This window comes from Ciconia boyciana, chromosome 6 (genome assembly GCF_034638445.1).
Source record: "Ciconia boyciana chromosome 6, ASM3463844v1, whole genome shotgun sequence".
NCBI classification, from domain to species: domain Eukaryota; kingdom Metazoa; phylum Chordata; class Aves; order Ciconiiformes; family Ciconiidae; genus Ciconia; species Ciconia boyciana.
The window spans coordinates 26,276,468-26,302,299 of NC_132939.1; the positions used below are offsets into that span (position 1 = coordinate 26,276,468).

General features: G+C 43.3%; 1 protein-coding gene across 13 annotated transcripts in view; it reads left to right on the top strand.

Annotated features, from left to right (window-relative positions):
* TSPAN18 (tetraspanin 18) overlaps positions 1-25,832 on the top strand; it is a 169,991-nt gene that overhangs the window by 92,462 nt on the left and 51,697 nt on the right. For 9 of the 13 annotated variants that reach the window (XM_072864996.1, XM_072865001.1, XM_072864989.1 and 6 more), the window contains one exon: positions 15,011-15,141. The exons of 3 other annotated variants lie outside the window; for them this stretch is intronic. The gene's annotated coding sequence lies outside the window, so the exon portion shown is untranslated. Of the gene's footprint in view, positions 1-10,871; positions 10,896-15,010; positions 15,142-25,832 lie in introns of those variants that run through there. One more of the 13 variants, XM_072864997.1, reaches the window with a different exon arrangement.

Sequence of the window (25,832 nt, forward strand, 5' to 3'; positions counted from 1 at the left end):
GAAAAGGATGACACGATCCTGCCTGTACTGGTAGCAAATACAAATGGTACAGCAAGCAAATGCCTTAGTATGCTTCAAGGGGAAAGCTGTTGCTTTTAGTGTTTCATCCTTTATCAACTGAAATACAAACACAGGCCGGCAAAGCGGCATATAAGCAGATTCAGTGGGAAGAGCTGTACTGAATACATCTAGCGGTGGCAGTTTCTTGGGCAAGGTTGACAGGGAAAGTAGGTTGTATCTTTTATTAGGCCTATTGATATTGTTGTGGGAGGTAACCTTTTAAACATGCAAATGTGGTTTCTCAGGTCTGAAATAGAAGCATCAGCCTTCAAAACTAAATAAATACACGTTGAGAACGCTTTCCCTGAGTTTAGCAAAGTTATGTTAATCACTTAGACCATCTGTTGGAGAAAATGTAGTTGTGAAGCTAGGGTAGCTTAGGGGTATGTTAGTGAGAGAAGAGGTAATAAAGCTATTAGTCTCTTTAGGACAGAGTCAAGTGACCATTGTAAAACTCTTTGGGAACCGAGTTTTGTTTGTATTTCCTGGTGATGTTACAATTCCTTTTTAAAAGTAAGTAAGAATTGGTTTTGGTTTTGTTTTTTTTTTTTTTTTTAAAGACACACTTTTTGTGAGGCCCAAAAACCATGATATGTTGGCTCGGTATCCTCATGACAGCAAGGTTCCTCAGTGTATCATCAGGAAGACGAGGCTGGGAGCTTCCTCACCTGCTCCCCTGCCTGAGCTGGGGGAGCTCTGGGGTGTCCCAGGCAAACTCTGCCTGGCCTCTGCAGCTGGGGGATGTGAGATAGTTATACCGCAACTTTATCCCGAGGGGAAGCAAGGCAAGAAATACGAAGAAAAGAGTTGAAGTCATTCATCCCAAGAAGTGTGGCTGGTTCCTAGTGGCCAGCTGGCTGAGCTTTTCAGCCTCACAGCATCTCTCCTCCTTAAACACATCATCAAATGTTGAAAAATGGTTTGGATGTCATGATGACACTGGCATTTCTTCAGGAGGTGCTGTCTGTTTGTTTAAATAAAGCCCCAAAGGAGGTGCTTGTTGTCCTAGGATTGCCTTTGACTGGTGACCCAAACAGGAGAAGAGGGTGTCCAGGGAAGGGGCATCACAGAAGTGTGGCTGAGTGCTGGCAGAAATGTGATTAATCTTGACTAGACAACCGTGCCAGAGCCACTTCCAAATTGTTGGACTCTGCACTTAACGCGTAGTATATTTGTGACCACTCTCCTGTCCTTTTTGATTACCTTCTCTCTCTCTCTCTCTCTCTCTCTCAATTCCAAAGACATTAGTCTTGTTTGAATGCTTCATTATACCACACTGATGTGCTAATGCAAGTTGTAATCTACCATTGTTACAGCATTTACTGCCAGTGAGTCTCATGCGGGCCAGGAGAGGTACTATTACAGGGAAAAGCAGTATTTAGCAAAAAGTAACCGTCTGCTTACATTGCCCTGCTGCTTTTCTGGAGATATCAAGTTACACCTGACAGTTAGTTCTTCATCTGGTCTTGTACCTGATCAGAAGGAAACAGTACGAGTGTTTGAGACCACTTGTAAAATATACAGGAAGTATGTTAAGTCTCATGGTTGTTAACATTTCCCCAAATGTGCAATTTATGGAAGGCTGTGGAGATGAGATGTTGCGCTGCTGAGGTGCAACAAGCAGGGAGCTGTAAACGTTTTAGGAGAGGCAGGTAGTAGAACCCCAAATGAAGATACGTGACCCAGTGAAGAGTAACAAACCCCTCATATTGGGTGGGAGGTTGTTCCCCTTCTGTTGCTCTGGTTTCTCTGGTTTAGCAAACTTGGTTGATTAGTGCCTCCGGGACCATCTACTGCAGTGCTCTAATTTCAGGTCAAGAGGAAGGGAATAAAGGCTGCTGTGTGAAACAAATGGTATCACTTACCGTTCTCCATTGTTATGCCAATAGAAGAACTGATAAAGCAAATGAAACTCAAAATTGATGAGAAAGGTAGAACCATGAAATTGTTCTTAAATGTTGCAAAATCTCTGCAGCAATGTTGCCTCCTGCCATTTTATTACTGAGGTCAACGAAACCTAATGCTTTTACAAGATCTGTGGCTCTGGGAATTCTCTCCTTCAGAATAAGACCCTTCTAAAAATGTGTTTCCTGTTGCTCCTGGAGTAGATCTCATCACAGTTGAACAGGGCCAGCTTTCCTTGTGTCCCATAACCTGCTGTTTTCCTCATGAACTGGAAGGCTTGTGAAGTTTCCATCAGGAACTGCTGCTGTGAACCTGGGGGACTGAGGCTTCTTGGGAGCTGCTTGCTGCCTCTCCATGCAGTACCGTGATAAATCCAACAAATAGTTGACTTATTGGTGTAGAAAGGTCACCAATCTTCTTTTTCCAACTGTCATGTCCAGCTTGGGATCCCTGTCCTGCAGCTCTTAGAGAGCTCTTAGGGATTCTTGGAGAATCCAGCTCTAGGAAGGTTTGTGTTTTTTTTTTTTTTCCAACTAGACAATAGTAGCAAATCAGGTGCTTTAAATTTTTAAAGGATTAAAGAGGGTTGTGCTGCATTGAATTGAAGGTGTTACTGCTCTTCTGCAAATCAAGAGAATGAAATTATTACCTGGTATGACCATCTGCAAGAATGAGATTGAATAATTACATTAGTACATTCAAGTACAGATTCATTGACGTCAGATTTTGCTCAAACTTGGTGAGAGCGAATCAGACTGCTTAGCCATGAGGTTTCATCATCTTGCCTCCATCACTCACTAATGGCTTATGCTTTGGGGATCAGCAGAATTATAACTAAAAATATTATCCTAATACACCTGATCAGTTACAGAATATAATACAAGAAAGAAAATGCCTTTTCAACCCCTGGTATAATTACTTATGTCTCCTCATGATGAATCATAAATGTTCTTTTGATAGCTACATGAATCATTTGTAGCAATTTTAAAATACGATTTTCTATGTAAGTTCTTCTGTTGACAGATTGTCTACAAATAGCTTATTGACTTCTCAATTGCATGAGTTATTTGAAATTATTCATAGATTGTTTCTTGGTTTGCTGGTTGTTTACAGGCAATTCCTCTTTAGTATTCAGTGGCTGGTATTCAAGTGTTCAGCTTCCAGCTGCACAATTCAGTTTGTATTTTGACATATAGGTCACACAACAGTATTTCTGCTCCTTGACTAAATGCGTATAATTCATAGGATCTAGCTTCTTGCACGAATATTTGCATTGAATTACAAAATTCTTGTTCTGCAGCCATTCTTTAACATTTGTTTAAAAAGAATTGTTTCAGTTTCTGCTGGTAATCTTATTTACAAGAGTATTTATGGAATTACTAATACACAGTGGACATTACCATAAACGAACAAATTTGCTGTAAAGCTTCAGCTATGCACTCAGCTGCATTTTTATTACTTTAACTGTGTTTGCCCATCTTCTTTCTATGATATTAAAATATTAATCTTTATAATACTTATTTTTTCCCCCATGTGAAATTAAGCAATTATATGAAAAAGATCCACATATGTATTGTTAACAGTTATAAGCATTTCCTGTGGAAACTGCATATAGTGACCTCCATCCTCAGTGTTGGCTGCCCCCTGCCTTGTGTGTGTCCTTCCATCTGATTTTAAAAGATTTTTCCTGTTACATGTTCCTAGAACCCCGCAGTTCTGTTTAAAGCTGTAGTATCATGAACATAAAATCAATAGATAAATAAAATCCAAGTCTCTAACTGGACAAGCCAAAGCCATTAAATGAGCAATAGCCGGCCACTCTCCTAAGTCCCAGTCTTTGTTCTGTGGTCTCACAAATCCCTTTATCCCTTGCCCTCCCCAGCTGCCCCCCCCACCTCTGGAGAGAGAAGATAAAAAGATTGCAAGTGTGGAAACATTTCAGCCCAAGGATTGCATTGCAAAGCAATGCAGAGAGCATGTTTGAAATTCTTTTATACATTTCTAAAATAACAGTGAGAAGTATGCTGTCTTGCTGTTCAGAGATAAGGGAAAACTGCCCTTGAAGAACTAAAGTGTCCAAGATAAATGAAATTTTGTATGTTTCTTAGCACATGGACCATTTTGAAAACACTTCCATTTTTTTTTCTTCACATATTCAAATAAATACAGTGCGAGGCATTGTGAGTCTGGCCTCTCTGGATTCTGTTTGCTGTGTTTCTCTACACCTCTCACCAGTCCCTGGGGCTCAGGAGGGTGTTTATTACAAATGAATGTTTAATGTCTGCCTTGAAGAGCTACTTGTCTGGCTTGGATTTTCTGGTTGCAGTGCTCTGGAAACAGCCGCACGTGGAGAAGGGTCCTGTAGAGCACAGAGAGACGTTCTTGCATCTTGCAGCTGTTTTTAGTGAGGGCTTTCTTGTCTTACTGGTTGGCAGTTCATTTGTCAGAGGAGAGCTCGGTTAGGAGATGACACCGATTACTTAGTTTGACCTTCTTCATTACCAGTTAACTCCTGGTACAGGAGTCTGCTGGCTGAGCGTGAGCTGCGGGGACAGGTTGGTTGAAGGAGATCCCTGACTCACCTGGCCCTGGGTAAGAGCAGGACAGTGTGGCAGCCGTTCAAAGGAGGTGCTGAGGAAGAAGAGCTCATGGTGAGCCAAATGCTTCCTCCACCTGTCTTGCTCCTCAGGCTAGGTCCAAGGGGAAAGGAGGCCTCTGGTTCTAGACACTTGTGCTGTAACGTTGCTCTGATCGCTTTCATCTGGGATGGCAGCTGGTGCCTGAACCTTAGTTGTCCTTCTCACCTGCCTTTCATTTAAATGCAGCTGATTTGTGTTGTACTAGGAGATAGGTGGGCTGAATGCTTTAGCAACAGGTATCTTTCAAGCTCTGGCAAATTCATTCTGGGGTGTACTTAGATGAGGGATATGCATGCTACATCTCTCTTTCATTACTGCCTTGAGACTGACTTGCTTGTGCCTCACGGGAGGTGTCTGATGCTTTGCCTGGATGGACTGGAGCTGTTAAGCGTTGAGAAATCTCTCAAAGGCTGAAACCAATCAGTACTGCTTGATTGCACCATCACTGCAAAGGAGCAAGGTTTCATAGCCTCCTAAGGCTTTGTCCTTTCTCCCAGTTGCTGGGCTCACTTCCCATGTGCCAGAAAACATTTCTCAGCTGGTGGAAATTGTTTATTCATGGTCCTAGCTTGAGCTGTCTGCAGACTGCTGTATCTTGCCAACTGGTAGCCAGACATTAGAGCCGACTTAAGTAATCATGGATTATAAGCAGCAGCTTTCACCAGGTGAGTCAAAGGGAAGAAAGGTTTCCCCTTGGAAGAGCTCTCTTCAGCTTATCGCAGCTAGGAGCTGCTTTCTGAGGGCCTTTAAACACCTAACTCCATCCAAAATGAAATACAGCTGTCCAGAGCAGGTAATGCTCTGTTAATGGCTACGCCGTAACTGTGCTGGGAGCCTTTTTGTGTGCTTGGATGCCCAAGAGTCCAAAACAAATAATGCAGCAGAGAGGTTTTGTGCAATTGATAGTTTCCTTGTCATGGTTTCCTGATTGCAATCCCTGCCTAATTAGCTGGGATGCTGCCTCCTCTAGACTCTTGTGGAATGGTGCAGTCAAAAGCTAAGTGCTAGTAGCTTGTAGCTGATTGTAAGGCCAATAGGCTGATTTTAGTTCACACCCTGTCTTAGTCAAACTATTTTACAGATAGCGTTGGTCTTTTTCCCTGTCTCTCAATCTCACTGTTTCTAGTCTGGTGCAAAATGCTGGAGTGCAGATGTGCCATTTATTGAAATGCTGAAAAAAAATTGAAGATGAAATTTAAAACAAGCATGGGGGAAGGTCAGGCAAAAGGTAAGGCCGTGTTCATTTTCAAGACGTACCTTTGCAGGTAGCTCTGTAATAGAAAAGCAGAATGCACGGTCTTGGTTGGAAGGAATAGCCCCTGCAATGGCAAAGAGTATTTGCGGTCCCGTTGTCAGGAGGAAACCTGAGAGTCAGAAGCTCTCTGTATTGCTCAGGCTGATAAAAAGTTGCATTTTGGCTTCCACAGCCTATTACATGACCAGGCTCCAAAAGCAAAATTGATAGTAACATCAGCATGTGCAGTATTTTGGAAACACTTTTAAATTTAGGGGGTAAATGAGCAAGGCAGAAGTCCCACCATTTATTTCAATGACATCTAAAAGTTTTGGGAATGGGTCAGATTTTTTTTGCTTGACTTGAAACACTTTCAAAGGGCCAGGTTTTCAGAAAAGGCTAAGCATTTCTTGCCTGAGGAGTCTTGGATACCCAGCTTGAGACATTTGTACAGATGCATGCCCAAACCATTGACCACTTCTGAAAACTTTGTCCTTCCCAGTGAAGCTTCTCCCTATCCACCTGTTTGGGATCTGGTTGTGCTCCTGTTGCAGACACGGAGTTTTGCCCTTAGTTTCAATGGAATTGTAGTTTCCTTTGGCTGTCCCTCCTCCTTTTGCGTTCAGCAGGCTCAGAAGTGCTCCTTCACTAATTGCCTAACAGAGTCTTCCAAAAGAGTGTTCTCTGACAATAGAGTGCGTTTACAACAGAAAACACTGTCTCACATTTTAATAACGATATTAATGAAGCGAGGAAGTGATGCTCCTTTGCTGACGCACTGTGACAGTGAGCTAAAGAGCTTTCTGCAGCTTTCAGAGGGATGGAGTCCCATTTCTTCAGTTCTGGGAGATCCTTTGGGAGCTGGGTTCATTCAGTATTGTTGCAGAACCTGCAGAGTATTTTGTTCTGCCTGTGCCCTGTAATAACAACAGTAGTCCTTGAACTAAACTGCCTGACCAGCTCCATGCTTGCAACTTCCACTATACTACCCTACTCTTGATTACTCGTTGTTTAAAGCTGTTGAATGAGAGGGTAGAAGAGAAAACCAGTGGGATGGATTGGGGAAAAATCAACTGATGAAAAACATTTGCAAATAGGGGACATGCCATAGCAGTGAAAGCTGGTATGAGTCCTCAAAAGCACCATCATGAGAAAATACCAGCAAGAAAGAAATAGCCGCCTTCTCCCTAGTCAGTCCATTCTGATGTACTATAATTTTGCCAAATTCCACCCAGTACAAAATGGCTTTAAGGTGGTTGTACAACTGAGCCTTAGCTAAGCAAAAAATTACCTCATCTCTGTATTTCTACCATGTGCTGGAATTGCTAATACATTTACTGGTAGTCATGTTTCTTTTGGACCATGGAAAAGTTTTGACCATTTTTACACTGCATTCCAGAAAAAAGTCTGTTAGATTTGCTCTTTCCTGAAAGATTGGTGATCAGAAGTTATCTCTTTATTTTTTTTTGTTTGAATGTACAGGGAGTAGAAAGTAAAAAGAAAAACATAGCTCTTAAAATATCACAATTTTCAATTTTTATTTTCTGGGAGAAGAAGAAAAGAATGGCTATATCCCTTTGCCTGGTGCTAACTTGGAGTTCTTCCTTATCTTCTGCTGCTGTTTGTTTGGCTGACTCTGTACATTCTTCATCCCTTCCAGTTACTGGCTTTGTGCAATGAATAGGTGCCTTTCTGTTGTGCAGACAAAGTAGACCCTTTTGAGGCCTTTAAGATTTATGTTGTTAATATTTACATTCTGGCATCTGAATCTTGGTACTTGAAAATCTAGTAGCTATTTCTGTAGGGCTCAGCTCTTCATTTACTACAGTTTCCTCCCATGAACAGCCCTACTGCACAATGACAATATAATTTCCAACTAAGTCAGTTAAACTGTACTTCTGTATACAGTATGTACACATACATGTATGTATCTTTGCTGGCTTGCAGGTTCCAATAAAGTTTTCTCGCTATTATCTTTAGAGCTGCTCTAATTTGACTGACTTGGACAGGAGTTGTATTTGCACTGTACCCTTCTATGGTAGCCTTTATTCAGAGGTTAAGTTCAGTAATTTGCAAAAATCAAATCTTTATTGTGATTTATTTGCACCTATGCACAGCTAGAGCCACCTCAAATTCTGTGAAGAAGGCAGTTAAGGACAGCAGAAGGTTGGACACTGAGTGACAGAGGTTAGGGTGATGCAGCATGTGGGCAAGGAGGCCTGACCTGCTCAGTGGGGAAAATAAAGAAGGATATGAGGGGAGAGGGTGGTTTCCTCTGTGTCTTGGAAAATCATCTTCCTTTTCTCTTTGTACTTAGCAATGTGATTTCATGTGCTGATCACAAGATTCCTTAGTCTGAAGGGCCGAAACCTTTGAGCTGTGTGCTAGATGTTTGGAACATGATGAAAATGCCAAGACGCGCCGTGTGTAATAGCATTGTTACTGTGGTCAGGAGGATTTAGGTGGAGTTGCAGGCACTGGAATGGAATTTCGCAAGCTTTTACTCTTCATTTCAAGAGGATAATGGAACAGCATTGCATATCCTTTTCCATAACTGGCTGTGGCTTTCTCCTTGGCCTTTACCATTTGATTATTGGTTTTTGTGTGCTTTTCCTCTTGAAATACTACTGCTAAGTCCTTTAAAATTATAGTGTCTTTCAAGAAAAACAATCAGGTCTTAAGAGGCATTTTTTGGGGGGTGGGGAGAATCTGGAGTTTGTTTAAAGAAAGGGGATCTGAAAAAGATAAAGCAGAGATATCAGCTATGCAGAACTAATGAGATGCATTCCAAAAGAGAATTGAAGGGCTATATAACTCCATGAAGTGCACTACTCGATATTAGCTTTTTCACTAAGAAATCCTTTGAAGGACCAGAACCACACACACATGTATTATATATAAAACTCTGTAATGCATAAGAGTATACTTGGATCTAACACTGCATGAGGAAGCCCATGGCACTCTGACGGAACAAGCAAATGACACTAAATTCCCTAAGCAGGAATCAAAGCCTTTCCAAACTAGCCCCACTATCAGCAGGTGCTTGAATTGCTAGTAATAGACATATACCCTCACTGCGCATACAGTGCGTGCTGCCTTGAATTTCTGTTTTCTTTCTGCTCTTGAATGCTTCTGTAATTCTGGGAACATCCTGCCCAAAGGTGTCAATGTGTCTGCTCAGGTGAATCTGAGGAAAGAGATATGGGAGGTAGATGAGAGCCTTAGGAAAGTATGCTACAAACCAGCCAGATTGTCAGAGCTAATAGAGTGACAGCTTGAGTGTGAAAGCCCAAGCGCTGTGCCACAGTATCCCAGGGATCAGCCAGCCCTTTATTCAAGGGAAGGGGAGAGAGCAGCAACAGCAAACCTAAATTAACAGTTAAAGCTGACAGAAAGCATTATTTCTGAGTCAAACAAGAAAGAATAACTTGAAAAACAATTAGACTAACCGTTGTTTATGCACTACAGATATTTCAAACCCAAGAGAAACTAAGGAACTAGTGGTGCTTGTTAAAATATGATGTAAAATGATTGGAAATTGCTATTAATAATGCAAATACTTCTGTTGGGCAACCCACTTCCTCGAAGTAGGTAATTTAATCCTGTTGCTCAGGAAGTGCCATTGGTTTCTTTTTCCAATAGGTTTAGGGCACGAAGGGCATTTGGATTAATGAGAGGCAGAGATGATGGGAAAATACTCCATTATCCTTAGCCTTTGGTAAGCCTGGGTAATTAGTGAAACCTTTGCAAGAAGTATCTTTCATTTCAATGTAATTGCAAAATAATTGTCTCATCTGGTAGGGATATCATCTGTGTTGATTGATAACACACAGGTGATATATGAAACATCTGCTTCAGAAGTACATGCACTAGTGTGGTTCTAACTGAGTTGGTCAGCTGAAGGCCCCATGATTAGGTATATTAAAAAACTATACGAAACGGCATATACCAGTATTTGCTGTTCATTTAAAGGGGGGAAATTGGCCTCTTTGGGGCAGTTTTTGAGTGCCAGCTGACAATTCCTTGTGCTCATTTACATCAGAATCCCTAAGCTTCCTCCCCCTGAAAATGAGAAGCACATCAGTAGGCTGTGGACTTTGCTTTTAAGGATGAACTTTACAAGCTGTAGGAGAAACAACTTTCAGGGAAAGACAGGAGAACGAGAAAGGAAGGAACAGTGATCTCCATACTGAAGGAATAGGCTTGAGACTGAAGGTGTTCCCTTCCCAGTTCTGTCACTGGCTTCCTGTCTGATTTTACCACCACTATCTCTTTGGATTTCTACTTCCCATCTGTAACAAGGGATATGTTAGTATTTCCTTTTTCCCTGCTTTTAGCCTGTTTAGGCAGCAAGCCCTTTGGGCAGGGGGCTCTTTCATGGTGTGCACGGTAAAGAGCTTGGTTCTGTGGGGCCTCACAGGACTCTTGTGATACGAATTGTAACAGAGAGGCAGGAAGATGTCCGAAGGCGTGTTTTTGGAAAGGTGGCCAGTAGTTTATTTTTTTCTTTCTTTTTTTGGGGGGAGAGCAGACTCCTTTACCTTAGTAGCCAGGGAAATTAATGCATTTCTGAAATGTAGCTTTTAGTAGCTTGGCACAGTTCCGTGTGAGGCTCCGTGGCTTCTTCATGGTAGTGATCCCCTACTGCAGTGGTTACACAAATGCATCACTGCTTGCCGCCTTGTCATTGAACCCAAATCAGGTAGCCTTTCTGTTGCAGGGGATAGGAAGTAATCTGCGTTACTTTGTTAGAACTGAATCGTACTTGTGAATGTTAACAGTTAAGCAGCCAGCGGTGTTGGTGGGAAAGTCAACAGGGTAAAGGAGAGGGATTTGGTCAGTGTTTGATCATGTCATTTGATGTGCACCTAGACAAGTGCTGCCTGTTCACGCTCCCCCCAGCATGTTGAATAAATCTCTCTCTCTCTCTCTCACACACAGCATATATCTAAACACAGGTTTCGGAGGTGTGTCAGATCAACCTGGGGCATTGGATGTTGTGACCTATGGTCTCCCTGGGCATAATACCTGTGGGAAAAAGTTATTCTGCTAGATAGGTATGTACCTTTCATTTCCAGGCATCGTGGTGATACTGTTTTCGGCAGGGCAAACTGTGGTTTGCCCAGGGTCTGATCTGTAACTGGAGCTGCATCTGCTGTTCCTGGGAATGCCAAGCTTCGCATCTGATCTGGAATGCCAATGAGCCCATATAAAGCTGTTAATGTCTGTGTGAGGTTTTTTAGTCCTCATTACCAACCTGATAGAAAGATAACTCCTCAGCTGCTGTTCCAACCTGTGGGATTTCACCCACTTAATTAATTTTCTTTCTTGTTAAAGAAGATCTCTTTCTACGCACAAGAAGTTGTGCTTGACTTGCTTTTGAGGCACTCTTCTCATGCCTATATCAAAGGCACAGAGGCCCCAGAAGTTGGAGGGTGAGCCCTAGGGGCACTGTGCCTGTGGAGGCTGAACGTGGAAGCTCTGCCTTGTGTGCTGAGGGCAAGCTCCTGGAGGGGAGCCAAGTCTGTGCAGCGGAGGGGACCCTGCTTCCCTTCCCCGCTCCACCCTTTTGCCACCACTCAGCAATAAAATGGAAGCTTGTGACGTGACCAAAGGATAACAAACTGCATGCTGAATGCCTGCTGAGAGTTAAAAATGCCAGCCTACACCACCCTCCCCAACCTTTCAGCGTGTCAGCAAGCTGTCTATGTAAATAAATACACATATCAAACAATAAGCAGATGCCTTTTTAACATGCACTGTTTCAGGCTGAGATATTCCTTTCTGGTGCAGCTTATCTCAGCATCTGTCAAGCTAATGCCAACTCCGCAGCTCCCTTTCAGTTGTATTTAATGCACAAAGATTTCTGTTGTGGTAAGTGTAAAATATAATGAGGAACTGGCTTGTTTTACATCTGTTTTGGTGTTACGTGTGATGTATAAAATGTTAAATGTGAATGCTTTGTGTTTCTCCCAATCACTGTGTCAGGATATAGTGCAAACTCTTGTTCCTTATGCTTGAATAAGTGGCTTTATACAAGCATGTGTATGATTGTAGAAGTATACAAGGATGAAAAAAAAAAAAGTCATTTGCAAAATATACCACCATTGGGGCCCCAAAGCAAACAAACATTGAAGTGGGGAGGAAGCTGTGATGAGGGTTGGATTTAAAATAAAAATAAAAATAAAAAAGTTAAATTCCAGCAGAGTCTGTTGTACCTCTTAAATCAAACCAAACTCAGGAGCCAGAGTCTAAAGCCCCAAGGGTGTACCTTAGTGCAGTGTTGTGGAAGGGACACCCGAGAGTTGCTAGGCTGGGCCAGATCTTGTCTAATCCGGGGTCTTGTCTCTGATAGCAGCTAGCAGTTATTAGAGAGAATGTAATACCAGGGCAACTAACCAGGAGAAATTCCACGTTAAGCTTTTGCTTATTTTTGTTTTTATATTAAAAATGTATTAAGCCCAGATGACCCATAGTCTACTGGCTCTACTCCTCTTTGAAAATTCACCTACAGGGCTGGAGGAGGCTTGGATCCCTTGGCTGTCCCTCTCTGTTGCTGTCCCTCTCTGTCCCTCTGCATCAACCACGGAGAAGGTCCCTGGTTTTTATTGTCCTTATTCAGGTTTTGAACATACTGCTACCTTTGCTCTAGTCAGATACAAAGGAATCACATTAACCAAAATAAAAAATCAGACTGTTTACGCAGGCAACAAGTCTTGAAGACAGCTCTCTGTCAGGCTTTTCTGGGGTTTGCTGAGAGAAAGGAAAATACTCCTGCTGCTTGAGACACTCTCACTTGGATTAGATATAAACAAAGCAGGGGGGAGGGGAGAGGCATGATCCTCCACTGGAGAGGAGGATTTAGATGACCTGAGATATCTTCTGGTTCTTAATGTTCCTTGAATAGAGATGATTGAAATCTCTCATCTGAGCAAGTACGCACAGAAGACAAAATAGAATATTAGTGACCCTAAATATATTAGAGCTCTCTGCTTCTGATCACAGGGGTACATCAGCTGGAATAGTAATAGGGAATGAATGGGTTTTGCCTACGTGGACAGCACTGTTCTCCCATAATGGAAAGGGAAAACTGGTACTAAAGATGCCATTGAATCAAATTTTTGATGACTCTCAGTACACCTGCCTGTGACACTTTCCATCTTGTGGTTTCAGAGCACTTCACAAACCTGAATAAATTAATCTTTTTTTTTTTTCCTCACTGTCTCCAAAGGCTGTGAGTTATTATCCAATACTGCATGTCTGAAAGAACTGGGACCACATTCAATAGGGGGGGTTTCTATTAGGCAGCAGACACTTTGTCCTGTGCAGAAGTATATGGACGTATGCATTTTCTACATGCAAGCACTTGCACCTCTCAAACACTTGCCCTTCCCCTTTAAAGAAATCAGGATGTGGTCGGTATGTGTGTATTTGAAATGCCAGGTTGTGCATTTCACAGGGAAGAGGCTTGTAAACAAACACCCACAGGAGGACGAAGCTCAGCTGACAGTGTGCGAGTCCACTAGAGACACGGGAAGGAGAACATCTGCCAGAGTACCTGTCTGGGGGGCCGCTGCTCTGCTCGCTGGACCGCATTGCTCCTCTAGCGCACATCAGGTGAATGACCAGGGTGCAGGGCACTCCTCGGCAGGGCGTCGGAGGCTGGACTCAGCGTGCAGCACCCCTGTGTCCCCCTGAGCCCGCTCCCTTGCCCTGGGGAAGTGTGAAATAGCACTTCTGTGGAGGGGAGCAGGGGGCGGCGAACAGAGGGCTGATACCCGCACTGTGGCAGGAATTTCCTGTCATGTAGTCTGGTGTGACATTAGCGCTTCCCAGCTGGCTTGTTAGCGGCATTGTAAGCTACTGGATTCTAGCTGCTAGCTCAGCTCAGTATGTCTGTCTTCTCCAGAGAGCGTGACAGAGAGGGGGAGCTTGAGATGTCCGGCTGCAGCCCTGTCTCCGTGCCTCACGGGACTGCTGGGTGGAGTTGCCGTGAAAGGACCTTCTCCCCCAGCTTTCATCTTGACCCTGGAGGAGCTACTAAGCACTGTGGTGCAGGGGGGCACCAATGCTCCCTGATGCTGCACGTGGACAGTTGGCATTGGCTTTGGGATGCTGGAGGGGCTGGGCAGGGTGGAGGGTTTTGGTTTCAAAAGAGAGCAAAGCAGCAAGGTAGACTGGGGAGGAGAGACGTAATGCTATGAAATGGATTTGCGTGGCGCCAGCTTCGTATCTGAATTGGAGCTGTCAGGAAGAATGAGATCCAGACTCGGTGGTGTTCTCCAGAGAGAAGCCGTTATGGAGCGATTGCTCTGTTAAGTGCTGGCTCCACCTCTGTGCCCCAGGTCTGACTGACTTCTGCAAGGAGAAACTGACAAGATCTGGCATGATCCCTCGTCCTTTCCCACTGGCCTTTCCTGCCTTTCTCCAGGCTCTAATTTACCTTCTTTTGCTTGCGTATTGCTTTCACCACCTGAGCATCTCCCACTGAACCCATGTCCTCCTGGCTCTGTTGCTATCTTCATCCCACCCTTGCCTGCCTCTTGGCTCCATCACCTTGCCCTCTTTTTCATCCTCAATCTTTTCTGGCTCCCTCCATTCAGCGTACAGTTGTGCTCTAACGTCTATCCAGTAAGTGAACACCTGTGTGCATATTTCTTGCATACAATCTAGGAAGGGGGGTGTGTGTGTATGCGCCTATGTCTTAAACATGTAACTACCTTGGTTTTTTTGCACACTGCTCCATCCTCTGTTCTGGGACTTGCCTTTGGGGGACTCATAGCATCTCTTCCTGGAGTTCCTGTCCTCTCCTGTTTCCCTGGTGACTCTCCCCTGCTGCACAGGGGAGCAGGAGGGGAAGATGCAGAGCAACTCTGTTGCTCCTCTCTTACTCTTCTGGAAATAGTCCTGTTCCTCCTCCTACCTTCTGGTCAAAGCCCTCTTTGGCCAGTCTAAATGGACTGGAAAGTAAGGAGGAAGATTTTGCCTTCAGTCCAGACCTCGCCAAGGTCTTCAGGGTCTCTGCCAGATGCTTCCCCTCACCTCCTTCAGGTGTGCAATAAAGGGTTGATCTTCACCTGAATGGGAAGTAGTAAAGCAAAGTCACGCTCTTCTCCTCAGGCCCGGTATGGAGGTGTATTTCTTATGTATTTGTCATTGCTGTTTCTGACAGGTTGACCAGGCTGGATCACGGTGCTAGGGACCTGAAACAAGGACCCTGACCGATGCATGTTTAGTACAACCGGACTTCTTGAGGAGAACAAGTATTTCTCTGAAGGCCTGTCCCCTCAAAGCAGCGTGCAGGTAAGGCAGACAGTGCTCCTAATGCTCGGGCTCTGCTGCTGCTGCTGGGCTCTGGCCTTGCTGCAGTGGGCTGAGCAGAGGATTTTTTCCATTAATTTGGCTCAAGAGGGGCTTTGTCACCTCTGCCTGCCATATCTGTAGGAGTGAAACCTTACATTGTATTTACAGCACAGGGAATGTTTTTCAGCAAAAATGTACTTTCAGAGGATCAGGACTGCTCATATAGTTGAGATAAATATAGGCTAAAAGTGTGGGAGGAGTGCGCTGAAAAAAGAAAAATGTTACAGGTGAGGTATTAATAAAACAATAGTTAAACCTCTTGTTCTCAAATAATTTTATATTGAAAGTTACCTTAATTTAAACAGAAAGCTTTTTAAGAAAAAGAATAAAGAAGTGTATGTTGGGGGGAATGGATTAAGTAAGAAATTAATTAAATAATTTAGTTTTCAACTGGGCAAGATGTTTCAGGTCATCCAAAAGTGAAAAAAACAAACAGAAAAGCCCTGCAGTTCTAATTGCAATGACTTATGGAAACCAGATCTGGAAAAGATGAGGCCCTTTAGTCCAAACCCTTAATCCCCTACTAGTATGTAACATCGTTCCCAGCAGCGTCTACCGGTCCTGTTTTAAATGATGGGATTTTCCCTTGTCCCCTTGGGATACTATTGCACAGTTTAATAGAATTAATCTGCTTACTTCTCTTTCAACCCCTGACCGCTGCAGATGCAATTAGTAGTAGGCGATGGGAGGATTCTGTTTCCTATGCTGTATTATGAAGGCTTAGGGCTGTATTGTGTTAAACCAGACATCAGTTGCAAGCGTGTATGCATGAGTGTGGCTTATCTGTCAGTACTCATTACAGCCACATAAATGTCTCTGAACTACAGAGTTCTCAGACTCGCAGAAGCTTTTCTACAATAGTAATTCAGGATCTGATAAGGCACAGACTAATGTATTTGAATGCCTGTGAGAAAGATAGTATGTTTGGAAACTAAAGTGAAATGCAAAGTCGTATGCTGCTCATGCTAGAGACTCTGAGAGGCAATTTACTTCTCTGTTTCTGGAGCATTCGCTGGCCTCATTTTTGACTTCTCTCTCTGACAATTTGGTAGGAACTATATGAAATAGCTTTTTGCTGTGTGCGGTGCTCCTGGAGGTACCACTGCACCTTTCCGTCTGTGAATTTCAGGCCTATGTTAGATGAATACTGTGGGATTCTGCTGGTGTTTACTGAAAGACTCCAGTCAAATAACCAGATGAATATAAAGTCAAATAAATTAGAGCTGGAAAATCATAGCCCTTCTTATTTAAACTGTCTCCACTCAACATGAAGTAGAGCTTCTTTCTGTGACATTTCACCCGTTCTGCTCCTTAAATTTGGAAAAGTTTTAGTAGTGGGAACTGTTACTCAGTTTCTAAAGCACATGGATGGAGTCTCGACCTGTTTACACCTGGGAACTACAGCAACAGCTGATCTGTATAAACTCCTTGTGTGGACACTTGGATTCATCCACTTCCAAAGTCAATTAAAAACCACATGCTGATACAGAAAGTGACTGCAACATAATTGCTATCGGATGTTTGAATGGGGCTGCAATGTGAAGTGGGGCCAGGGGTCCTGAAAAACTGTGCACGTGCCAGCCTTCCACATGGGCCACGTCCAGTGGCACTAAAGGAGAAGGTTATAGTCCTGTTCCCCCTCCCTCCCAATAAATCCCTGGCTCTAACGTGCCATAGCTTTTCTGGAGTATTTCCTCAAATAGAAAGCCTAAATATAAACTTAGCCACTGGTCTGGTGTTTCATTATCAAGATAAATTAATTAAGCCTATCAAAATTTGACTAGATTGCCTGTGTTTGTCAGATCAGAATTTCTTAAACACTGCAGATTGAGTTGCAAAGCTTTGATGTGTTCAATGAGTCCAGTGCTAATTTGCCCATTGTTTTTAATCAGTTGAAATTCTTTTCCAGCTTGGTGCTTGGCTGCTTCATGGGGTTTTGTAGCATACTTTAAAGGATGGGGAGGTGGTGACTGAAACAAGGTGTAATGATCCGTAGCGCTTTAGATCATCTGCAGCTTATGTTCCTTGTCCCTCCTTTGCCAGTCAAGCTTTTTTCCTGTGAAAGTGTCAGTAAACCAAAGCAGAAAGGTACCGTTTCTCCTCTACTCTTCCCTTTTTCTTTTCCCTGAAAGTTTATCTTGCTGCTCACTTTTTAAAAGCACTGCATTAGCTGGGGGGCTGTGAAGTAAAAGGCATGCTTTAAATACAGATGCTGGTGATAGTCCTTTCAAAAGCTGCATTTCTCAAGCTGGGAGCTATTGACCCCTTTCAGTGCAGTCACAAAGAAATCCAAGAGGAAATGGAGGGTGAGGGCCAGCAGGGAATATATATATATATAATTTTTTTCCCCCAAGTCGTCTTCTTACTCCACCCCCTGCCAGGCTGGCTATTGTTTGAGACTCCACATGGGATACCAGTTGCCATATAAGGAAAATGGCATCATGCTACATTCTTTCTAAAAATTGATTTTTTACAGTTGCCTTTTTTTTTATCTTGCTGAAAGTTGTTCTGCTTTTGTGGAAGATTTGGGCAAAAGAAAAGCGGTAGGTTACAGTACGCATGTATACAGTCTTGGTCTGTGCAAAAGATTTCACTGTGGCTCTTTTGTCACGGTTTAGGTGATTAGTCAAAGCAGCGATAGCAAATGAGGTTCAGCTGCTATGATGGGAGCAGAAGATGCTGCTGAGCATTTTCCTGCGTCCTGAACTCAGTAATAATCCTCCTCGCCTTTTGATTTTTCTTGCTTAAGAGGATGCTCAGGCAGTGGGACAGAGGCACGGAGTGTCCCCTCTGCATCCCTGTTCAGTCACAATCTGCCATTTACTCAGTGTATATTTCTAGTCCTGATGCAAGCACACCTGGCCTCTTACAAGGGGATCCTGCCTTTTGCTCCCAGGTGTTCCCTACCGGATCGTCCTTATTTCAGTACTTGAAATTTTAAGGGGTGAAAATCTCTTTCCACCACAACTTCATGATTTGTGATTGAGAGCTGGGACAAAAACAGTGCTGCTGAACTGGGGCTTCTGTTCCTCCCCATTGCCTGAAAACATGGTTTATGAAATGGCGCTAATCCTCGTTGCACTGTATTAGATGAGGACGCGGGGCTGCAGAGACCTGAACCTCCTGCTCCCAGCTCGTGCTTTGTTCGTTCCTGCTGCTGTGCTGAGGGAGTGGCATGCACCAGTTTGGGCCACCGGCTTCCTCTGCTCTGCTCGATGTCCAAGCCCGCTGCTGGGGATGACCATAGTCTGATTATCCCCAAAAGCAGCTGGAACATCTGAGCCCGCAGGAAGCAAGGCTGCATGCAGCAGTATTTTAGAGGCTGAGGTGCTTCTGCAGGCAACAGGGGTGGGTCAGAACATGTGCCGGCTCAGGAAAAGGCCTGAAAACACCCCTGAGGTTTGTTGTTTGTTTCCTGGTGCAACTGTCACTTGTTGATGAACAGAAACTGCCCGCTTTTTGGAATTAAGTCTGAACTCCAAACAAATCCACTTAGTGACTTGTGCAAAGGAACAGCTGGAGCAACATGAGCACAAATAGGGCTGAATGCGTTGAGTCCAGAAAGCAGAGGCAGAGTCTAGAGTGGGAAGAGCATAGGTCTGGGAGCTGGGAACACAGCCAGCTCTTGGAGAGGAGTGAGTGCGTGCTTGTGCGTGTGTGCATAGGAGTTGGGCACCCTTCCTCTTCTGTCTTCTTGCATGAGTAATTAGGATACAGTCTTTAGCAGTTCTCCCTGTGGTTGCCATCACTTCTGACTCCCTGTGATGCCCTGTTGATTCTCCTTATAAAAATCTGTTCAGCAACTGATAATATTGCAGACTTCTTAAAAATAAAAGCAGACAAAGAAACCACTCTGTCCTAGAAATTGGGGTTCATTTACCACAATCACGTCATAATACTCAATCTGTGTTATGCTGAGGTGTGATTACAGAAGTGGAAAGGAAAATAAGGAAAAGTGTTTATATAAACACTTTTTTTTCAGAAAATTAATTGTTTGTTGTTATCATTATTATTATCATCATCTATGTATGCATTGGCAATATACAATTTTTTATTTTTAAAATGTTGCACAATTGGACAACTTTTAAAGAAATTGCAATTTTATGAAAATGGAGTAAGAACTTTTTAAAGGCTTGGTATTTTTCATAAAAGCCTGGAAATGGAGGCCGCATTGACCAAAGGAAGCAGATATCATATTGAGGAAGTTCTAATTTTCTTTAATTTTTCTTTAGACTGTGAGTTAAATAATTTGGAGAAGCTGTGCTGCTCTCATATCTCTGCAAAATGAGTCTCCAAGAGAATCTTCCTGTATGATAAATTGTGCTTATACTAGAGGTAGAATTGTGGAAGCCTCCTGGGCTTTACTAAGATGCTGGGGTTTGCACCAGTATGGCAGGGGAATGTCCTCACATAGCTTTCTCTTCACAAAAGATAATTTGGTGCCTCCCAAATGCTGTCCACTGTGGTATCAAGAGGAGCTGTCACTCACAGCGAGTGGTGTGGAACAACGCGATGCCCCATGTGCTTGGTTCTCAAATTACCAATGAAGCGGCTAACGACTTTTGACATGTACGTGCCTGTCGTTGGACATCTGAGTAAACATTGTGCAGATAAATGGGACGCTTCTCACCTGACAGCTATTGTTTCAAGCTCTCTGCAAACTCCCAGGCCTCGTGTTTTGGTTACAGTCTGCTCACATTTATGACTGTCCGAATAACTGTCATGGCCAACGATGACCTGTTTGTTGTATGCACGTTCATAAGTGAAAGATGTGCGCAAAGGGTGAGCATCAGGTGGCGATGCATCCAGAGGGCAGGCAGGGCGTGTGTTGCCGGCACTGTTCCAGCCTTGCTCCAAGCGTGCCCGGCAGTGGCCGGCAGCCACCTGCGGGCTGCTGGAGCTGAGGAGCCCCACTCGGGATCGCGGCTGGGGCAGCAGGAGGTTTCAGCTCTTAACTTCTGCTGCTGAAGGTGCTGTAAGCTAATTCATCAGGCTGTAAGTGGCTGCTGACAATGTGGTGCATGTTTGCTGCTTCTGTCTCTGACGGGTCTAGAGGTGACACAAATAGCCAGAGGGCTCAAACGTCGCTGCAGCTGACTCTGCCAGAGGTGGGTCGGCCTTCTTCTGAGAGGTATTGCCCCAGAGACTTGGAGATGGTGCTTCTGATGTTAACTGTGGCGCACGTGGGGGCTGGTTTTGGCTGTGCGTGTTTTCCTATGGAGCCAGGAGCTTGTGTGACATGTAAATGGTAATGAAGGAGGAGGAAATAAATTGTCATTAGAAATACGTCCATCTCAGTTCCTATCACTTAATTCTAATGCTACAGTGCTAATTTAAAGCGCTTTTTTGCCTGACTATATCACGGGTAGAGTGCTTTGTCAAGGGAAAATGGGGTTTACCCAACGTGACAGGGCAGGAAAGCAAAGCTGCCTTTCATCGCCGTGCTGAGTCCTGTGGTGGAGCGGCTGAGATGGTGTCACTCAGAACAGCAGTAGAGGCTTTGCATCGCTTATTTTGAGACCTACAGAAGTACATTTGCTTTTGATTTGTGAATTTTGAAAAATACTGAGTGAAGCTGGGGACTTAGTTTAAGAGCTGCTAGAATTATTCTCTCACTGTAGAGATTTCTCAGGAAGCAGATATGTAAGAGGGGTAATGTGCGTGTATTTGAAGCTTTTTTTCTTGGGCTTATGAGTGAGAGCTGGGATCAGTGAAAGGTGCTAACTATTAAAATCAGTAATAAGGATAGTATTACCCTGTAAGCAGTGAAGTGGGTTTGGGGAGTTTTGCATTCAATTACTAGCTCTGCGCCTAGCCTGCATTCTGACAGCGGGAAGTAGCTTGATTCCTGTCTGCCCTTCTTCCCCCTCTGTGTAAGGATGGTAATACAGCTGGTAACTTTTCTCCTGTAGAAAAAGGTGATAGAAGTATTTTATTTTGTGCAGAAACTGGCTTCATGAGACTTTGCGTTCCTTTTCAGAGAAACCTGAAGATGAGCAAGTTTTCATTCTGGAGGGTTTATCTTCATTTTTTTTCCCTGTTGCTCCTCCTTTCTGTGACAAAGCAGGAATGGGGAAGGGAAGAAAAAAAGGAAAGAGGTAACCCAGAAATTCCCTCTCCTCACATGAAAAACTGCCTATCAAAAAATGTCTATACATCTTACATTAAAAAAAAATTGAAAACCAGTTGATTTTTAAACCTGCAGAATATGAAAAAGGTTATTATTACTCTTGAATGCCTTGACCTGTTTTAAAGCTGAGGTTTCTTGCTTGCATTGCTGTGTCTATTTAGTGCAAGATCTTGAGAGCTCTTTTGTAAGAGGAGCGTACGCGTAGGTCAGCTGCTGGCCAGGCTTGTGCACGGTAAAGATAATGATAATCTAATGGCTGATTTGTCCTTTGTAAAATGACTCATTCTCCAGTTAGCTTCTAATGGATGTGACCTGCATCCTTGGCAGATGTTACATTTGTTGACGGTACTGGCAGATAAGAAACTAGGAACTGAACAGCCTTGGACATGCTTGTGCTGGACATTCAGGGCTGTTCTCCTCAGTAGTGTGTTGCAGGAGCTGTAAGGTAGAGATGAGGTGCAGGCATTTTGTGGCCAGATGACATGAGGGGATATAATGGCAGTGCTCTGCCTGTATTTTAGCTTCAGTGCACAGCATAGTGAGGTCTTGAGCTGAACAGGGGACTGTCTGCAGCTGTTACTTTTCTGAAAATGGGGAGCACAGCACAAGTAATGACTGGACCAGCACCCTCAGCAGCATGTGCAAAAATAAATAAATTCCAAAGAAGTATGTTGAAGCAACATAAACTTCCTTTTTTAATCATTTGTGGAAGGTTTATTTTCAAATCCCCCAACACTCCCCAGGTGCTAATTTTCAGATGGGCTGTAGCACTGGCTTGAAATTTTAAAGTATATAGGAGGTTTAACAGGCTCAGTCCCTCCCTGCTGCATGGCGCGGGCCAGCCCCTGAGCCCAGGAGGGTAGGAGGAAGCTTTTCCTGGGAACTGGCTGTTCTGTAGTTGCCATCTCAAATTGTTCCTGGCACCTTTCCCTGGCGACTGTAGATTACAGAATATTAGAGTTTATGGCTACCTGAGCCACTGGTTTCCCCATGTTCTGCAGCAGGGGTGGTTATCAGGTTTGGGCATTCCTGCCTGCTGTCTGGGTAGCCCTTGCTGATGCTAGAGGGGGACAGACAGACACCCAGTGCAATACAGATGACATATATGTCAAGGCAGAATTTGTCACTGACTCCTCAAACTGACCTGGACCATTTATAACCTTTGTGGCTGGAAAGTACATCCAAGAGTACATTTCAAGGAGGCTAAAAATAATATCCTCAATTTAAATTTATTTGTCCCACAAGTATTCAGTCAACAAGAAGGACAGGAATCAGTTTGTCCTCTTTTTTCCCATGCTTAAGTGTTCAGCTCTCAGAATGGAGCTATAAGTTTATCGCAAGTTATTGGCCTGTTAGTTGAGTTGGCTTAGTGTATGGATCACGTTACTGGAAAGTGGAATCACTTGCCAAAACTGCCTTTGCTTTTCTATTTCCCTTTCCATCTCCCAGTTTTGTATGTTATCTGGTAGCAGCACTGAAGGCCAAACTCTTACTGAACTGATTGGAACCAGGAGTTGGCATTCTGCTATTCCATCTCCTTCTGCCAAAAGCCAGTGTTCAAAATAAAGACTGTACGTTCGGACTACTTACATTAATACAATTTATGATCATTTAAAATACCTGAAGATCAGTACTGCAAAGCTCTGATTCTCCTAGTGACTTAGTATGACCACACGATGGATAAAGTTGCGTATATTCAACAAGTCTTCATCCCAGGAAAAGGGGATAAGTGATGGTGGCTTTTAAAAAGGAGTAATGAAATGTTTTTTGTTGGTTTTGTGGTTTTTTTTAAGATGTAGCTGGAAATGACTCATTTGGAAAAATTCAAACTAGCTAGATGTAAGCGTAAACCTGAATCCAGACGTTTAGGACTAGCAATATAAATCCCTAGGGGCACTCGATACTCCTGAGTATTAGGTGTACAAAGCTAAAAGTGCTGCCTTAGCTGCTTGAGTCTTGGTGTTTTGCTATGTATTTTTTCTACTGATCAAGAATAATGGTAATTGAGGAAAAGTGTAGGGATTTGATGTTTCTTCTTCTGTGAATAGAAAATCAGCTGTGTGTATCAAGTCTGTGAATCACAGCTCTGTACTAGATCATTTTTATGAAAGACGGAAATTACACAAACCTTTTTTCCAAAATCTTCACAGAGACCATAAATCTTCATAAAATCAAGTTGAAATTAAGTGAATACTTTCAGTCAACAAAAGGTTTACAGATATATTTGTAAACATCAAAATACTTACTTCCAGATTTTTTAATGCAACATATTTTTGTTTTAGAAATGCCAAAGCTGATCCTTTCAACATTTCAAAATGAAAACCACATTTTCCTATTAAAATTTGATCCATACTTTTTATAAAAAGAGGTTTTGGGTTGTTTGGTGTGGTGTTTTGGGGGTGCATGTTGTGTTTTGTTTTGTTTTTTAAGTTAGGAAACATAAAAAAATAACGTTTCATTTTAGGTTGAACAAAACTTTGGGGAGTTGATGTGAAGAAATACCTTTGTATTGTTTTGTTTCAGAAGAAAAATCTTCCAGTTCAAACTGAAGCAATTCTTCCCCTCTGTTTTTTGTTTTGTTTTGTTTTGTCACCCAAACAACAAAATCTGTTGATTATCTTGCTATGTTCTTTGTGATGATACTGATGCAGAGCAATTTTTCTTGGTTTTTGCTAATATAAAATTTGTTTGTGCTCCATTGCTGGAAGAGTTTGGGGTTGGTCTGGCAGGAGAATGACCATTAGGGCATTACTCTTGCTTCTGATGATGAGTTGCTTTTGTTGCTTGTGGTTGCAGGTAGTCTGTTTGCTGTAGCTTTTCTTGTTCCTATGTTCCCGTCCACCTCTAGTTACTGAATACTCTCAGCTGCAAGTCAAGGAATAAAGCACGAGTGCTCATAGTTATCATTAAATGTTGTCTTTGCTAATTCTCTGTTATTGTGTCCCAGTGACTTGCAGCTGAGGATTAAAATGACTGCCTTCAGCACCAGCAGCAGGCTCTGTTTGAAGCCTCCAAAGGATATTGTTTATATTTTGCCTCTCTTGCCTGTATCCCCCGTACGATGCCTTCCCCAGTGAGCAGCTCTCTCCTCCCCATCCCAAGTGATGCTATTACTGAGGAATGTTGGACAGATACCATTATACACATACTGCAGGCGTCCCCAGATTTGGGGTTTGAGCTTGATTTAAAGGGGAGGAGATGCGGGAAGGGAATGTTGTTTTTAGTAGGGACCCAGGCTGTAGTGCTTTGCAGAACTGTTTTAAATATGCTCATCAGGCAGGGAGGTCTGTGGGTGCAGAGGAGGGCTCAGCGAGCTTTTCAAATGTTTCCATGCGCTGCTCAGGGCTGCTGTCCCAGGCACGTACTTCGTTAATGCTTCTGGGAAAGGCATTCTGGGAATAATCAATCAGCATCGCTCTGGGTTTCTTCTCCATCAGAGCTGCTCTGTCCTGTCTTTCAGTGCTGCTGATTTTTTTTTTAATTTCTGAACAAGGGATCAATTTGCACAGACTAGCACCAGGCAGAAGAGTGTGGTCTTGCAATGGGGACTAAACCATCTGGCCTGTTTTCTCTACAGCACTTAAATGGGTATTTAAAGTTGTAGGTCCTGAAGAAGCCAGTGGTGGTAGGGCTTTGCTGAAGTGTGCTCTGAATGTCTCAATGGTTTCCTAGATCAAGATTAAGTTGTCTGCTTGGATCTTTGCTGTCACCTCTGATCTGGAGCTCTCCTTATCTCAGAAAGGACCTCCGTGCTTCAGCTTTGCAGGTGTGCCATGTCTCTGACGTGCGCCTTTCCCCATCTTTCTTCTGTCTTTCCTCTTTCCTGTGCCTCCAGATTCTTTGATGCAACTCAGCTCTGCCACAGTCAACTGCTTGTTGTCTTCTTCCTTTGCTGAGGCAAAGTTGCAAAGGGCTTTTTGCAAAAAGGGCATGTTGGGGAGGGAAAGGCTGTAAAGATTTATGTGATTCAAGACAGTCTGTATACGTGTAAGGATTTTGGGGGAAAGATGGTTTGATATAAAAGATAAAGAGAACTTTGCCTTCCCTCTGAGTGAATCAGTGGGTGAACTGGGATTGAAATCCAGAAGTCCAGAAGTACCTGCTACCCAGGTCTCAGCTCACACTTCTGACTTAAGCAAATTGTTGTAAAATTGGTGTAGTTGGCTGAGGAGGACACACCCTGTATTGCAAAGGATCTGGCCTTCTGGCACTAGAGCTGCCCTTTGCAGCAGTAGTGGGATCGCATGCTATGAATTAATCACCTTGAGGACACCTGTATAATGTGCACTTTGGCCAGTCCCTTCTGATGCTCCATGTCATTGCTCACAAAGGAGCAAAGAAGGACTGTACGTATTTTTCCCCAGAGTTCAACTGGAGGTGATGCTATATTCCAGGGAGGTAGTTCTTTACCTCTCTTAATGAGTAACGTTATACTGTGCTGTCTCCTACACTAACAGCTGTCACTACTAGAGGGAAAATAAGCTATTTGCCAAGGCAGTGA